Genomic DNA, 18307 nt, shown 5'->3' with positions numbered 1-18307 from the left:
CCTCATACACTATTGCTGCAGTCACGCCAAACAGCCCATCACTATGTACCAGGTTTAGTGCGTCTCGACTTGCGCCGAGCATCTTTTTTGCCTGGGAATGCGTCTTAGTCGTAATCTGATGTGGCGGCTTTTGCGAAACTGCACTGTTTAATGTGATATGTGACACATGTATATCTCTGTTTGACTGAGCCTCAATCTGTATACTGAATTTGTATGCCCCACCAAGTCCCGTTGTGCTTCATATACAGACCCAGTCGCATACAAATATACAAATGTCGCATATCAAGTTAATCAGCACAGTCTGCTGGTGCGTATTCGTCGCATTGCGACTTGGGCATCTTTTTTCCCAAAAAACGCTTCTAACGCTAGCAGAGTTGCACGGGACCTGGGGGCTCACTCACAACAGGCAAGTCTCGCTGCGTGGCGTATTGAAACGATGTATGAGGACACATCTGTATCTTAGTGTACTGTGAGTGTCAGATACCTGCATTTTTATTTTTTTTTTAGATTTTCCAAAATGGTGTGGTATATTGAGAGAGATACGACCAACATGATTGGACACTCTAGTTCACATAGCCCAAGAGCGGCGGTGTATCAAACATATATATATATATATATATATATAAGTCAGAAATCCACTGCACTCGCCACTCCTAGATTTGGGGTGCAGACCTGCACTCACCATTCCCAGGACTGGGGTGCAAGTGGCCTGTGACCACATTGCTTAAATAAATAAAAACAGAAAACCCAGCACTCACCATGTTTAAACACTCACAATGATGTATAAATAAGTAAATAAATAATGGGGATTTAGTTCATGGATTGATCAATGCATTTAAGCCCGCAGCCCACACCACGGGACCCCACTTTCTGCAGGCCCTACACTATCCGTCACACTGATGGAAACCTGCCAGCTGCTATCACATAGTTTAGACTGAAAAAATGTTACCTGGTTTAAAGCTCACCTGCCAGCTAATGGCTTTTAAAGGTAAGGCAGTCACCTGACATAGCTTCTATCACACTACCAAAAAGACAGCTGACACAGGTTAATATAAACGAGTTTGCACGTGTGTGTGTGTGTGTGTGTGTGTGTGTATATATATGTATATATATATATATATATATATATATATAATATAGCGTTCCCGCTAGGCTGTTTTAGCGGGGCGCGGCGCAGTAGGAGGGCAAAAAGCACCCTGCCCTCACAGCCTGCGGGTGCCATCTTCACCTGCGGGTCGCAGTGTCCCGCGGGCGGAGAAATGTGCGGTGACCCGGTCACCGCCGGAGAATAGATGCGCCGCGGCATCTATTCTCTCTGTCTGCAGTGCTTGGGGGCTTCCCGGCGTGTCTGTAAGTGCCGGACACGCCCCCAAGAGTGACGAATAGGGGACGCATCTTATAGCCACGTCCCCTTTTCAATAGCCACGCCCCCTTCTCAGGTCCTCTCTGCCTGCCGCCGGAGCTAGAGTGAAAATATATATATATATATATATATATATATATATATAATATATATATATATATATCCTAAAGATTTCTATCTAAGGTATTCCCAGGAGACCAGCTCACCACCAAATAGTCAATATGTTGAATTTTTTTTTAATATAGTATCAAAGAAGCGCCATCATGTAAAAAAAAAGCCATCATATGTAAAGGCATTTATACTCTTCCAGATGAGGAATAGCAGCATAGCTCAATTGCACCTGGCCATCCAAATGGTCCATTTCAGCATTATACAGCCTTTATCAAGGAGTAGCAAAACATTAGGTCTTTATATACCGTGGTGCTAATCACCAATTACATCCACCTGTGAACGCTGGCATGCACGTGGTCACCGTCGGCCATCGTTAAGCCACAAAGGCAGCGGAACTCCCCAACTAAACCAGATTTCCGGAGGCTACAAACTGCGTTCCACCGTGCTGGAAGTAATGTGGCGGGACCGCGACCATCAACATTTGGCCGGCCGGAACACTGTACTGCCTGCAACAGAAGCTGGGAATACAGCTCCCATCGGAAGTGGACAACATGGCCAGGGCAACAGCATCCATGGCAACATTGATCTAATATATAAACAAGCAAAATATAACACATCTATAAATAAAGTCCGGCAGTATGCAGAATAAAGATAATTATCACTAAATTATAATCTGATCCAAATTTCTAAATTTGGATCTGATTATAATTTAGTGATAATTGTCTTTATTCTGTGTTATATTTTGTTTGTATATGTTTGTTTGTTTTTTATTAAATTTGCAAAAATCTCAAAAAAGCTTTTTTTGTGTTGCCATTATGGGGTATTGGGTGTAGAATTTTGAGGACAAAAACAAAATTATTCCATTTTTGATTAAGGCTGTAACATAAAATGTGGAAAAAGTGAAGCGCTGAGAATACTTTCCGGATGCACTGTGTGTATGTATGTACATATGTGTGTATGTATAGGTGCTCTGCTGCCATTAAAGACACTGCTTTACAGACACTGCACTTTAGCATGCATAGGCTTAGGCCTGGAGACACAGGCATATAACACAATTAACAAACACAAATAAATGTCCTAGCACTCCCAGTGGTTAATAGTCAGTCCTTGGCACTACAACACTATGGCCTACTAAACTGGACGCTAGTCAGTGCCCAGAGCAGTGGGTGTAAGAGTTTTAAACTCTTCCTGTTCCTGAGTGATGAACTGCAGCTGGGTCTGTGTAACTGTGAAAGCCCGGAGTTCCAAATCTCCTTTGCTGCAAACTGGACAAGCTTCACTCTAGACTCCCTTGGAGGGAGCTGATCCCACAGAAATGTGGGCAATTCAGGTGAGAGACAACCCCTCTCACTTATATACAGTATATAAAACATACATACACACACTGCCAAAAGTCATGGGATAGCAGTATGTAAAGGTAGGTGGCGTCACCGTACTGTGACGTCTTAGAAATGCCCAGACCTGCATCCATTGTAATCAGATAATTGATGTAGCAGCTTGGCTTCCCATGGCAATGCTACTTCGATTATCTGAGATCAAATGGGTCATGATAGAGGGTGCCCGACGGATGGGACATTCAAAGTTGTGCGGACAATCAAAATTCCTCAATCTACGTTGTCGTGTGTACCAGGAATACCTCATGGAAGGCAATACCACCCATCATGGACATCGCAGTGGCCGAGCACGGGTGCTTATTGATCATGACCAGCGGTGTCTAGCCAGAATTGTCTGTAGTAACAGACCAGCAACACTGGCTCAAATCACATCCCCATTCAATGCAGGAGGTACCAGACACATAACCAACAGGTTAGTGCAGCGTTCTTTAGCTTCTATGGGATATGGGAGCAGAAGACCCACTACAACGGACAACAACGGACACAGCACCTCACCTGGGTTTGTGACGTCGCTATCTGGACTGGCTACATTTGGCATGGTTAGATGAGTCACAGTTCCAATTATTTGGGCTGATGGGATGAGGGGTTCGGTTGTGGCGCATACCCCATGAGGCCATGGACCCCAGTTGTCAACAAGGCACCTCGAAGGCTGATGGTGGTTCCTTAATGGTGTGGGTGTGTTCATGTGGCGTTGGTTGGGTCAGCTGGTCCGCTTGAACGTGTCATTAACCGGTAATTGCAACGTTGCATTGCTTGATGACCATTTGCAGCTCTTCATGGACTTCATGTACACACACAATGATGGAATATTCCAGCAGGAGGATACCTTGTCATCGGTTCCAAGTTCGCCCGACATAAACCCAAAGGAGCATTTATGGGATTTGGTGGAGAGGTCCATTGGCACCCAAGATCCTGCACCTACAAATAATATCGGAGAGCTGTGGGAAGCTATCCAGAATTCTTAGGTCAACATCTCTACAGCGATTTTCCGTCTGCACACTTGTGTAATCAATGCTACTTCGAGTTGCCTCTCGATACTAGGCATCTATCTCATGACTTTTGGCAATTTAACGTATCTCTCTCTTTCACCTACTATTTGCATAGGGCTTTAGTGAACTCGCTTTGAGATACCAGGAAGTCCAGGTGCGATGCTTAAGACTGCCCTACAAACCTATCAGTTGGCAGACAGCTCAAAAAAAGCTACATATTACCCTGGTATCTTCAAAGTTTAATCACTGCCATCATTAGACTTTTTTCAACAGCATCCGGAACTGCTCACTTTTGTAATATTTCGTTGAGGCAGCACCTCATTGTGGTTGATTTGGATGACGGTGGCACATTGGTTTAGTATTGCCATGTGTTTTCTTCAGTGGAGTTTTGCATGTTCTCATGCTTGGTTTTGTTGCCTTCCACAGTCGATGACAAAAACTGACCTTAGTGTGTCTGTGTGCTTGTATATGTTTGGTAAAGCGTTTAGACTGCAATCTCTAGTGAAGCAAGGACTAATGTGAATGATTACGTATTCTCTGTACAGTGCTTCATAATATGGTGATGAGGCGGGATGCAGTCGGCATTTCGGCTTGCGCAATGCTGACTGTCTAAATACCGCCGTCGGGATACCGTCACCAGTATCCTGACCGACGGCATCCTGAAGGCAAGTATCGCCAGTAAGGGTGCGGGGTTAGGGTTAGGCACCGGGGAGTGAGCGTTAGGATTAGGGTGCAGGGAAGGGGAGGTTAGGTTTAGGCATCGGGGAGGGTTAGGGTAGGGGTAAGGGTTAGACTTAACCTCGTTTCGTGATGGGTGTCGGGATGCCGCTGTCTGTACTGACCTGCGGAATCCCGACCACCGGCAATCCATACCCAACTGGATGGGGGCTATATCAATAGACTTACAGGATATATATATATATATCTCCACCACAAGGAACGGTACTCAGAGGCTTGAAGCAAAAATATCTGTGTGTTATCAAGTCAACACATGTTTCGGGGATACAACCCCGTCGTCAGGACCACATACAACAAGTAACAATCATACAACACACCCCTTAAATACCCCCCTAACCGTGTACCTGTACTGCAGTCACCCACGATGCTCAGCAGTCCTGCCGTCGGGCTTCCGCTGACTCACTCCCGGGCACGATGCTCAGCAGTCCTGCCGTCGGGCTTCCGCTGACTCACTCCCGGGATCTGCCAGGGTGTGTCACCATGGTAACGCGTCGCTTGCGTTCCACAGCTACCACCCTCCTGCGTTCCAACGGTTGCTGCCGCGGGAGCTCACATCGGAATAGGACATGTAGCCAGTGCTGGTGGACCCATAATGCCCATCTATAGCTGGGAAAACAGTAACACAGACATTACACATAAATGCAGGTATGCAATATATAACAAAACGATCAAACCCAAAACACCCCTTATTTTTCTTTTATAATCGAGGAGAACCCCATCCTACACATTAAAGTACTGCTATGCTGTTAATTATATAGACAACACAATCAATGTTTACCAATATATAAAACGTATAAAGAAAATTAAAATGAAGGCTAACCAACCTAAATGATGCTATTCCAATTAATTTTATTGTTAAGTCCTCTAGGACTAATCGTGTCTAAACTGACAATCCATTGCGCTTCTCTAATAAGTCTTCTAGCCCTGTTCCCACCTCTTAATGAGATGGGTACATGGTCGATCATGAAATATCTAAGTGACGAAAGTGGATGGCCTCTTCCCTTAAAATGTTTCGCCACCAGTTGGTCAATGGTTCTGCCACTCAATGACAGACAAATGGCAGAACGGTGAGCTGCCATACGCTCACTGAATTTTCTCGTTGTTTGACCGATGTAACTAAGTCCACATGGGTATACAATCATATATACCACATGTGTGCTACTGCATGTCAAAACATGACGGATATCATAGGACTTATTATTGTGGGGGTGTTTAAATGATTTACATGCAATCGAAAAAGAGCATGTAGTACAGTTGTTGCATTTACAGCAACCAGGTGATTTACGATGCACAGTAGGTAAATTTGAAACACCCCTGCCAGTGATATCTGTCTTCACCAGCCTATCCCTTAGATTCCTACCTCTTCTAAGTGCTGCTAGAGGTCGCATGTTTTTGAATGAGGGTAATTCACTATCAGAAGTTACAATGGGCCATAAAGCTTTAGTGGCTCTTTTAATAATAGGGCTGACTACTGTATAGTTACTGGTCCAAGGAATGAACAGTTGTCCAGCCCTTTTAACTGGATTAAGTAACTCTTCCCTAGACATGTCAAACACTTTGGACTTTTGTAGCATCAAATTTCTCAAATCATATCCACGGACCAAAAACCTTTTGAATCAAATCATCAATCAAATCCGGGAGCTTAGTCCTGTCTCTCGTGATGCGAGCAATACGCATCATTTGCGACAGTGGTAAGCCCTGTTTTAATGCTGTAGGGTGATGGCTAGAGGCCATCAAAAATGTATTCCTATCAGTTTCTTTCTGACATACCTCTGTTTCAATTAAATCATTATTGATTTTAATTTTTACATCCAAAAATGAATTTCCTGATTATCATACACATACGTAAATTTAATAGGGGACTTTCAAAAGAGTCAACCCCCCCCCCCGGTCTATAGAAGTAACACATCGTGTATGTACCGGGTATACCAAATAATGTGTTGAGCAATATCAGAATCATCAAAAATAATATTTGTTCCTCTGCAAACATAAAAACATTTGCATACGAGGGTGCCACGGACGACTCCATGGCGCAACCTTCTAGCTGTAAATACACTTCGCCATCATAAAGGTAACAATTCCTATGTAGAATTAATTCCAGCAGTGTAAGGAACAGATTATGATCAAAGACAGAGGGTAGTAAATTACATTCAAGAAAGTCTCTCAGAGCCAGTAGTCCATCCCTATGTGGGATAACCGTATACAGACTACGGACATCTAAACAGCACAATAGTGTGCCACTTGGCACCTTACCCAGATCAATTAATTCCTTTAATAAAGAAGTGGTATCTTTAAGAAAAGTTCATTGTAGAGGAGGCAATGGTTGTAGAATAACATCCAGCAGCTGTGAAATAGCTTGATAGAGGGAATCACGAGCCGATATAAGCGTTCTTCCTGGTGGTATAGTGCTATCCTTATGCATTTTAGGCAAGGTATATAGGATAGGCGTAAGAGGATACTGGACACAAAGGGCATTGAAAATCTTCTGTGTTATTTTATTTTCCTCCTTAGCCGTAGTTAAAATACCAAATAGTTCTTTTTGATACTCAAACGTAGGGTCTTTACGTAATTTCTTGTAAACTTCCCCCTCGGGTAATTGTGAGGAAATCTCCGCTCGATAATCTCCAATGCCCTGGATGACTATGGCCCCGCCTTTATGGCGGGCCTAATGATGATATCCTCATATCCCTCCAGGTTCCTAAGAGCTTGAGTTTCCTCACGAGATAAATTAAATCTAAGTTTCACGGGAGTTTTATTAAATTTGGTGACCGCATCATCCAATAGACATCCAAATGTTTTTAATGATGCATTAGAGGACTTTGGATCAAATGAGGATCTTGTCACAGAAGTAAGGTAGACATCCACAGCTGATCTATCTATAGGAGCATCCTCTCGCTGAAAAAACTCCTCAAGCCGTAATTTGCGAGCAAATCTATGGGAATTCCGCTTCCAATCGAAGTCATTAAAGGCATTAGTTGGTACGAAGCTTAATCCCTTGCTCAGGACCTGCATTTCCAAGCAAGTTAGTGGTCTCTGTGAGAGGTTGAAGATTGGACTATTCTTCTCGTTGTCACCTTCCTCCTTTGGCTCCCCCTCTGGTTTTGCCGTCCCCTGTGGGTGGGGGTTTGGTATAAGCATTTGCGTTGTCTTATCCACCTAGATCCAAAGGGACAGATTGAATAGTTGTTTGATCCTCTGACTCCGACATGATGAAATCACTGTCCGTGTTGCTGTTTGACGTATAGCCTTCACGGGAAGTATCCATAGCTTTTTTTTGCCACGGTCTGCGTCTTGTAGTATTCATAGGCTGGGATTGTGGATTCTCACCCCCCGCCAACCACCTATATACATGGTTTTCTTCATAGTCAGAATCCACCTTATTTTTTTTGTTCTTTTTGAATTTAATTAAATTTCTTTTGTAAGCATCACATTGTGTTTCTATTTTATTCATCCAGTTTTGACTGGGTTCATCCTCAAGGGTTTTTTTATGATCTCTTTCAAAGACAGCAATTTTGTTCCTTGTTACTGCAAGTTCCCTATTGGATTCCTCGATGACTGCCACCATCAGGGCAAAAGCGCATTTATTTAGAATGCCAATCCCCCTGCGAACAAACTCAGGATTGTAATGCCCAATTGTGGGTAAATTTCGCACCCTGAAACCTCTCGGGAATTTTGTGTTCCTTAAAGTACTCTGAGAGGGATATACTATGTAGCAAATAATCGATTTCTCTACGTTTAAGTTTAAGCAATTGTTGGTAGAGATCTTGTGAATTGCCTACTGGGTCGTTCAACAATAAAGACTCCTTTGCTGAGTATGTTCTCAATCTCAGATGCCGAGTAACTAAATGTTTCACCCGGATCTGTGATAAAAATTCCTCGACAGCCAGCTGCCTCCATAGGTTGTGATGAACTTGCAGAATCCATTCCTGTCTGTTAACACTCAAAATTATTAGGAAGATATAGTAAAAGGTCCTCAAAGTCAAAAGACAATGGGTGTCAGGCAACGTATGCCACATATTCTCATCAGGGCACAATGTACAAAAAAATCCACAAACTGCCGGCACTCCCTCCAATAGATTAAATGGCTCCGGTGCACAATTCAATAATCATACAGACTCCATCACAAGAACCGGCACTCAGAGGCTTGAAGCAAAAAAATCTGTGTATTATCAAGTCAACACATGTTTCGGGGATACAACCCCGTTGTCAGGATCACATACAAGTAACAAACATACAAAACACCCCTTAATATACCCCCCTAAATGTTTACCTGTACTCCAGTCACCCACGATGCTCACTAGTCTTGCCGTCGGGCTTCCGCTGACGCACTTCCGGGATCTGCCAGGATTGTGAGCCATATCCCGGGGACTGTTTTATCAGCAGCCAGAGAAGTTAGCACAGTATGCGGCAGTCTGATTCAGAAGCAGAGGCCATCTATTTGAATACAGTGCACTCTGTCTTTCAACAAAATATAAGCAGCAACTGTTAATGGTACACAAATCAAAAATTAATTTCTCAGAAAAAGGTGTGTCCAAGTCTGTAATAATGCTCTTATGCAAGAAAACAGACTGTTTCTATAATCTATTACAAGACGAATGCAGTTTGCCAAAATAAATAAAAATATCTATTCCTCAAATTCTGGATTTTTTGCAGAATGGACTCTGTGAGCCTTGCCTTATCCACAATCAAGGTGCAATTATCAGCAGTAAGCATGTTTCTAGGTAGCAAATTGATTTCAGAAGAATTGATCATTTATTTTCTTCCATTAAATCAATTGTGGCTCCTTGGGATCTTAGGAGCTGACCGATGTTCGCATTGTGCTCATGCGTATGCATCGCAGTGTGCAAACCAGTGCGAAAGATCAAGATGCGCTCACTCACCCAGCATAGACAGCCCAGCAGAGTGACAGGAGAAGCCGTTTGTGGGTGGTAACGGGCTGGCCACTAGAAACGGGGGAGTGTAGATGTGAACGCAGGCATTCCTGACCGAAATAATGCCGTTTCAGAGGTGTGCATAATTAACAGGCAGCGTCATAGTACACGTCACCTGGTTGGTTGTATTTCACACTGAAGTGATTGCCGTGCTTGAGGTAGGGTATAGTCTACCTCAAGCGTTGCATTCGCATCCGATGGTACCCTATGTACCGATTCTTGCATACACTTCCTGGAGATGACGTGCATTAGTGGGGCAGCTTAAGACAGGCTGGTGGGTGTCTGCATACACAAAGTGATCGCACGCCAGGACGTAGTGGGTGTGCTTATGCCTTGCCCTGCGATCACCTGCCGTGCCATCACTTAGCCAAATTTGCATACTCTTGGAGCGAAAGAATGCATCTAGCGATGTGGGTTTGAATGAGCTCCTTAATTTGATACTGAAACACCTGATGGTTTCTTCAAGTGAACCAACATCTGAAGTCTCTCAGATGAATAAGACTGAAAGTCATAATATGACTAGTGGTCATAAGAGTTAGCAAGTTGCAAGAACTATGTGCAAATAACTCTCTTTAAATATTTCAAGGCAAATTGGTAATGAGAGCTAATATATCAATTTGCAGATTGTATAACCATCCCACCTACAACCGATGCATGAAAAGCAAAATAAATTACATTCTCTAGACTTTGTTAAAGCAATCACCATGTTTTTTATCCATAACAGAACCTCTTTTGCATACTGAACTATTCTTTGTACTTTGACTCCTGTAAGGGTTATGGCCCTTCTAAACCGGCTATCACAAATGGATAACACAAGTAAACATAGAGCTGTGGCAATATTTTGGACAAAGAAGGCTTAGGTCTCTGCGACATCAAGCTGATGATTATCCATACCTCTTTAATGTCCTCTACTGTCTCTCAGAACATGGACGCTGGAATATGAGGGAGAGGCTGAGGAGTAGGTACTAAAATGGTTAACAAACTGATACTCCCCCCCCCCCCCCCCCCCCTCACTCGTACACTCTCCCCCTTTCCTCAGCTCCTTAGTTATTTTTTTACTGCCTGCAGATCTAGGGCTTAGTCTTTTTCTATTTTTATTTCTAGCCTTGCTGTTCCAATTTTACAGTAGATGCCTGAATCCCCTTGTGGGATCAGGCCGTGAAGGAGCGCCATTAGGACAACGCCGGTAGCTGACGTCTGTCTCCCCCTGCCACATTTTTCACCGGGCCCCAGAAGAGTTTCACTAGGCACCCGCTGGGATGCTATGATAATAATACAAGCCCCCCTCCATGGCACCACATCCCAGAGACACTGGCTGACTATACAGCCACCACAGCTTAATATGGTTATGTTATGGTTCCCTCTAAGGAGGCAGAGTGGAGCAGGTGCTTAAGTAAATGCTGAAGGCACTGTCTGGTAAAAGCGGCCGCCATTTTGCCCACACTCCCAGAAGTCTGTGGGAGGTCCTTCCTGGTCAGGTGACTTGCAGCTGCTTGAAAATGAAAACGGCTGCTCTGCTCCATGCTGCTGCTGAGGAGTCCGGAGCCTGGGGACTGTGTTATAGTACACTAAAAATGCACAAGCTGAAAACAAGTACAATCCTTTTCAGAGTTGTTGGTAATCGGGTATGGTGCATACACACGGTCAGATTTTTCTTCAGATCTGAACGATAACTATTTAAAAAATCGTTCTTATCTGAAGGAAAATCTGACATGTCTGGACGATGCACGTTCCCGATGGTTAGATAACGATATCTGACATCTGATGTGTTTGCAGTCAGATTTGGACGATTCCATTAATTTTAATGCAGTCAAAAATCGTTCATAGTTCAAATCGTTGATCAAATCGTTCAGATTGTTCAATCATTCATCTGACACATCTGACAAATCTGACCGTGTGTATGCTCCATTAGTCAGGATTATTTATTTTTGTTTTTTCTTTTGTTTGTTTCTTTTTCTTGATTGTTGTGGCTTGTCTGATATATATTGCAGGTTCACGCAAACTAGTTAGCATTAGCTAGTTATTTTTTGCATATTTTTTATTTAGATTATTTAAAAAAAAGAAAAAAGGGGGGGTTACTGTTTACAGACGCAGGCTTTTGTATATTTGTCTCTAAGTATTATCACTAGTGGTGACAGTATGTCTGCAAAAGGTACATTATACATGTTTTAAATATTCTGCCAAACTCCTTAAAGGAAGTAAGGGGCAGGAGGCCCTTTGACAGATAGTGAGGCTAAGGCGCTTGGTCACCACATCAGATGAGGTGTTACCAGCATGGGCAAAGGTAATGGCTTAGTCAATTGCAGACTTGGCAAAGGAAGTATGTGAAGTTAGTAGCAAGTGCCTCAGTTTCCTTGGCTCTGCGGCAGGCTCCACTGTCTCATCCTTTCCTCTGAGGTAGTTGATAATCCTGTAGATACGGAGTTGACTACACAAATAGATAGACTCTCAAAAGTCTGTTCATCATTAGACGCGGTCCTGGGTTTAGCAGGGACTGGTACACGTAAATGCCAACCTCCCACATACACTGTTTTTACTTGGAGAAGAGGAAGGGGAGGTGGTCGATCAGGACTGGTTAAACGATTCCTGTTGGGAAGATAGTTCTCTGTATAGTCTGGGAGTTACTATGAACATCCAGGCCATCCGAAAGACCATGAAAATTGAGGATGAGGAGCTTTATGCCTTTGCAGCTCCTTCAGGTTTATTTAAGAAAAACAAGCAGCAGGTTTTGACCTTTCTTTAATTTGTGCATTTTTCGGATGTTTTGGGTGAAGCTTGGCTTCAACCAAATAAACAGTTTAATCTTCCAGCAGGTTTTAAGTTTACTTATGCCTTTGTTGACAAGTATATGGCACCGTGGAAAGTACCTCCAGCAATGGATGCCCGATCGCCTGCTTAACCAAGACCACTGTTCTTTCAACAACTACTGCGGCCGCTCTAAAGGATCCTACGGATCTTAAGTGGGAATCCTTCCCTAAATCCTTATTTTCATTGACCGGTACTACCCTGCATCCGGTGTTGGCTGGGCCATAGAGACTTTGTCAGAATAGTTAGCAGATGCTATTCGAAGACCCTTCGGATCTCCTAGCACTGCTAGACAACTTCAAGCAGACTTATTTATGTAAGTCATTCGTGCGGAGAGGCTATTTCTCTCCTTTCAGGTATGTCAGCCTTATTTATCTTGACCAGAAGGACACTTTGGTTGCACTCTTCGCAGGTGGATAATGAGTCTAAAAAAACTTCAGAGGCTGTTCCTTTTGTGGGACAATCCTTATTTGGACTAGAGCTGAAGCACATTATTGCACAGGCAACTGGCGTAAAAAGGTAGTATCTCCCAATCCTTACATCCCACCCTAGAACTCCTAAATTTCGTCCCTTTGTGTCTCTGGGAGGTTCCGGCCTCTGTCCACCAGAGGTGTGATGGGAGGCTACAGAGTGGGTCAATTTATGGCCATGAGGTACAGCTGTCCATGCTTTTGTAGAGGTGACCGGTCCTCTGACTCTTGTCAGGAGGGTCCCAGTTCCACTTGTGTTGGGGCCAGTCTTATTTTATTCAGAGACATCTGGTTCCGGCTGACCACAGACTTTTGGGCCAGAGAAGTTCTCTCCAGAGGTTACATCTTGGACCTAGAGGGCCCACGTTCCCATCAATATTTTACAACCCCTCTTCCTAGGGATCAGCTTAGGAGAGGGGCATTGATAGGTGCAATTCACAATTTTCTGGCTTCATGAGTCGTGAACAGAGTCCCACTACATCATCGCAGATTGGGGTTCTATTCAAATCTTTTTCTAGTAGAGAAACCAGACAGTTCTTTTCGCAGTTAAACTTAAAAAGGCTGAACTTACACTTAAAAGTATGTAATTTAATGCTGTCCTGCGATATCAAGGACGCCTATCTGTGCATTCCAATTTGGGAACAAGATCATGAACTCCTTTGTTTTGCAGTAGGTTTCCTTCATCTTCGGTTTCAAGCCTTGCCCTTCGGGCTTTCTACTGCGCCAAGAGTATTTACCAAAATTATGGTAGCTATACTGCGTCATCAGAGATTTCTAGTAATTCCCTACTTAGAAGACCTGTTGATCAAAGTACCATAATCAGATCTACTCCTAACCTATCCAGAGATTGTCATTGTTCTTCTTGGAAATGAACTCTAGTCACAACAGCTTCCAGTCTCCAGAGATGGGGTGCAGTGACTCTGGGATTCTAGTTCCAGGGGGATTGATCACTGGAAGAGAGTGCTAAAACTATGGATAGTCTGGCATGTTTTGGCTCAGGCACAGCAATTCCTCAGGGGCAGGCCCCTACAGATTCAGTTGGACAATGCCATGGCAGTGAAATACATAAACTGACAGGGAAGAACCAAGAGACCGCCCGAATTATGAGATGGGCAGAAAGATTTGTATTGGTCTAATTGCCCATTTTTATCCCAGGGTGGACAACAGGGAAGCAAACTTACTCAGTTGACACAAGGTTCACCCAGGGGAGAGATGGGGTCTGCCAGACATAGATCTCATGGCATCCAGGTTAAAAAGGAAGCTGGCATGGTATGGGTATGCCGGCAACCCTTTTGGATGCTCTGACAGCCAAATGGTGATACTGCTTCAGATATCCCTTTCCGCCCATCCCCATGCTCCCTCGTGTAATCCGGTGTATCAAATGAGAAAAGGCTCATGTTATTCTAACAGCACCAGATTGGCCATGGAGGTTGTGTTACTTGAACCTTCTGTCTCTAGTGGTCAAACAGCCATGGCAGCTGCCACTACTGGACGATCTATCTCAGGGTCCCTTTCTCCATCCAAATTTATCTCAATTGGCTTTAACAGCATGGCACTTTAGACCAGTCTGTTGAGATCCAAAGGGTTTTCTACACTTGGTAATTCTTACAAATATGGTGTTATCCAAACTATGCTACAGGCACGTAAGCCATTCACTCCAATTATTTACCATAGGGTATGGAGTTCTTACATCCGATGGTGTGAGTCATGGGGTTTCGGCCTCAGTTTCACTTGTCACGTCTGCTTTCCTTCCTACAGAATTAATTGTCCAAAGGCCTCAGTCTTTTTTTTTTTTTTTTCCCCTGAGAGATCAGGTTTTGACCTTGTCTATACTCCTCTGTTTTTTGTTTTTTTTTAAATGTGTCTCGCATCTCCCATATGGACAATCAAAGCTTCATGCAAGGGGTATTGCAAGTACAGCCATCCTTTGTTCCGCCTGTTCCACCCTGGGACCTTAATTTAGTGTTGGCTGCTCTTCGACTGGCTCCTTTAGAGCCACTAGAATCGGTGGAATTATAGTAGCTAACTTGGCAGCTTTTTCTCTTGGCCATTTCCTCAGCTCACAGGGTTTCGAAGTTGGCAGCATTGCCAGCCAGTTTCCCCCCCCTTTTGATTTTTCATGCGGTCAGGGCGGTTCTCCGCAATCGGACGTCCTTTATCCCTAAGGTGTTTTTAAATTTGCACCTAAATCAAGAAATTGTTGTCACAGTTTTGCAACCATCTAATCCAGAGAGTCCCCTTCGGATTTATATGTGGATAAAACTGCTGCTTTTCGCAAGTGTTAGTGCTTTATGATGCTTATAAAAGACTGGTCAGCGTCAAAGCAGTCTACTTCTCGTTGGATTATTTCAACTATCAAACAGGCTTATGTAGCTGTGGGTGAGTCTATTCTGGACGCATTCAATTTGGGCTGTGAGCGCTTCTTGGGCAGTCCAGCAGGGTGCCGTGGTTGAATCCTTATTATATGATTATTGGTCCCGCACCAGTATCTATTTGTGTTAATTATCAACCATTTCACAGAGAAAAAGATTTTTCTTCGATCCAAAACTTTAATATTATAATTTCTAATATAATTAATTGTACAGATATAATTATATTTTCAGAGGTGCTATCTATTACTCAGTAAATAATCACCAAGTAAACACACATTCAAAGAAGAAAAAGCAGAGTATATATCACTGTGCACTCTTTGGATCAATGTTGTAATTATCAATTGTACCTGTCAACTAATATATAAAATTCAATACATCTTTATTCATTATTATTAAAAGTGTGTGTTCAAAAAATAGACAAAATACCTGTGAAGGGCGGCCACCTAGTCCTCTGTACACGTTTACCAAATGTTATTGTTTCCACTCGTTTGTGGCTAAAAATGCGAGTTTTGCTCAGAAGCTTTTGTATACGGCTCGGCCTGTGCGTGATCCCCCTTCCTCTTGAGGCTTGCTTTGGGAATTCCCAGCTTCAGTGTTCCCCATATTAGAACGAAAGATGTAAAGAGGATTTTCTTACCGTAAAATAGATTTCTCTGAAAATAGTGGATGTACCTGCTCGGTGGTGTGCCAATAGATTGTGAAAGATGGAGACTGTCTCCTCTTTATTTATATATATATATATATATATCATTATTTTGTCCAAGAATTCATACACTTGGTAATTTTTTACAAATATGGTGTTATATTCGTTTTTACAGTCACATCTTTATGGAATGTACATGCTTATAACCTAGCCATATAATAGTATTGTGGTGTTTTATGTGGTCACTGCTCATGTATCAATTTCTAGTGTCTGTATAGAGTCTCTACCATTTTGAATTATAATGTAAATCAGCTAAAGTCAGGGGACCTTTTTGCACAACCGTTAACAGTCTTGTTTTGTTAATGTTTGGGTTCCACGGTACACATTAGAACTCATTGACTGACCGATGTAACAATCTTGGTAAGCATTCATACTTGCCAGTCGGCCGTACAATATAACTGGCCAGGAAAGCCATTTTAATATGCCCGCCCAGTTTTGATGTTTTTTGCAATGGTTCCTGCGGCCAACATATCGTGCGATCATTTGGTCTTGTGCACACACTATAAGATGTGAATGATATATCTGTACAATATATTGCATCTCCCATGCAGTAGGGCTGAAACGATATATTTGTGATAGACGTTGTTCGCGGATATATTGTTTGTACAGATGGGTGGTATGATAGATCATTCGTCGGCTGTACATATGATTATATATTGCCTTACGTGTAGCATGAGTCACTTAAAAACACAAAACCTATCTCACCCTCAAAATGTTTGGAGACCCGTCCCATTGTAGGTTATGCTTATTTTGTAGTTTGTAAATGAGAATATTATCCAAAAATGAGATTTCTCTTAGTAGTCGGAAGTTATTTTAATGGAATTCGATGTGGCAAACGAACATTCCCAGACACCAGTACACTCCATATAAAAACATTTAAATCCACAAAAGTGACGCATGTTGTCTATGTTAAATTCTTCTTTGCTTTTACACTCGAATCCTTTTAGGAATGCTTTTTCTTTTTTTCTTTTTTTTTTTTTTAACTCTGACACCAAAATTTCACATGTCAAGTCATTAATCCTGCAATTTTAATTTCACACTCTTTTAGGAATTTAGTGCCCGATTCAGAAATCTATGCTAATTTCGCTACTGCTGCGCCTTTGTACACAGCAGCTGTGCAAACTTATGCAAAAGCCGTAGGAGTCGTCTTAAATAAAAGGACATCCACTGCCGGCTTCTCTGATCTGCCGCTGCGTCCGAAGATGCAGCATTGGATTAACTGCATCAGACATCCGAGTAACTCCTAAACGCCGGCAGCATGTCAATCCCAGAATCAGATCTGCCCATGCGCAGATCATTAAACATCGGAGATTTGCTGTATGTAAATCTCTGCTTCTGGCCCATACTTAGAGGAAAAGAACAACAAACAGTATTTAGCTGGTTTAGCAAGTGTCTGTGGTGTCACTACAAACCTATGAAAAAAATTAGTCCTTTTTGTTTTAGAACATGATATATTATTCTTAAGAGTTGGTCCACTATTCATGGAGAAAAAATACTTAAATAGTAGTCTCAAAAGGTCAAAGTAGGTTCTGACCTCCACACCAAACAAGGTTTAATTAGGTCTTTTAAAAACAAAAGCAGTTTGGACTGTGTTCATGTCATTTGAACTGAAATTGAATCTAAAGTACAAAGTACACCTGGATAAATCTTCAACGTTTAAAATCTGACATCCCTATAACTTTCATACAGCTATCCCAAGAAATGACAAACTACAATTATGCACCAAGTTAAACATGAATTAAACCATATTGGGGACTGTGTGTATTAAGCCATTCATATCTCTCTCTCTTTTTTTAATGAAACAAAAACTATAAAACCCTTTCATTTGAAAGGCGGCACAGCAAGATTTCTTAATTAAAACAAGTTCCATGTAGGAATATACTATGTCTAGTACTTTGTAATGCATGGCACATATAATTCACCTCAACCTAACATACTTTAAGGACAAATGTTTTATAATCTTCAATGCATTTGCTACACACTTCTATGGTCGGTCACTCCACTCTTCCTTCCTGAATTGGGAAGATTTTGACAGAGATTTAACAATCCACATACTATAGGCTATATACACCTAATAAAGTGGCCTTTCATTATCTGGCCTTACATGCTACTAATCTGTCACTAGTGCAAAATATATCTTCAGTTTTCTGGGGGGATTTTTTTTTTAACACTTTTTTTGTCTTCCTAAAATACTCTGTTAAATATGCAATGTTTTCTTTAGTTCTATGTGACTAAAGTTGTAGTTTTAAAAATAAAAGATGGATTATTTCACCAACAATTTCCATGTTGCTAAAGACAGCGTTGATTTTACAAACTGCTGCCAGCTTCTTTATTACAGAGTGGTTGAATAATTCTAGAACTAAACAAAAATTAAACACTATCTGAAGAATTTCAGGTTCCTACACATTGTCGTGGATTTTTTTGAAGATTC

At 42.3% G+C, this 18307-nt stretch overlaps 1 protein-coding gene across 1 annotated transcript in view; it reads left to right on the top strand.

Annotated features, from left to right (window-relative positions):
* AIFM1 (apoptosis inducing factor mitochondria associated 1) overlaps positions 1 to 18307 on the top strand; it is an 80711-nt gene that overhangs the window by 49278 nt on the left and 13126 nt on the right. The gene's annotated exons all lie outside the window — the stretch shown is intronic.

This window comes from Taudactylus pleione, unplaced genomic scaffold, assembly GCF_031769625.1.
Source record: "Taudactylus pleione unplaced genomic scaffold, aTauple2 ptg000009l, whole genome shotgun sequence".
NCBI classification, from domain to species: Eukaryota; Metazoa; Chordata; class Amphibia; order Anura; family Myobatrachidae; genus Taudactylus; species Taudactylus pleione.
Note: the sequence above shows the minus strand (reverse complement) of the source record. Positions and strands in the feature narration are given on the sequence as shown.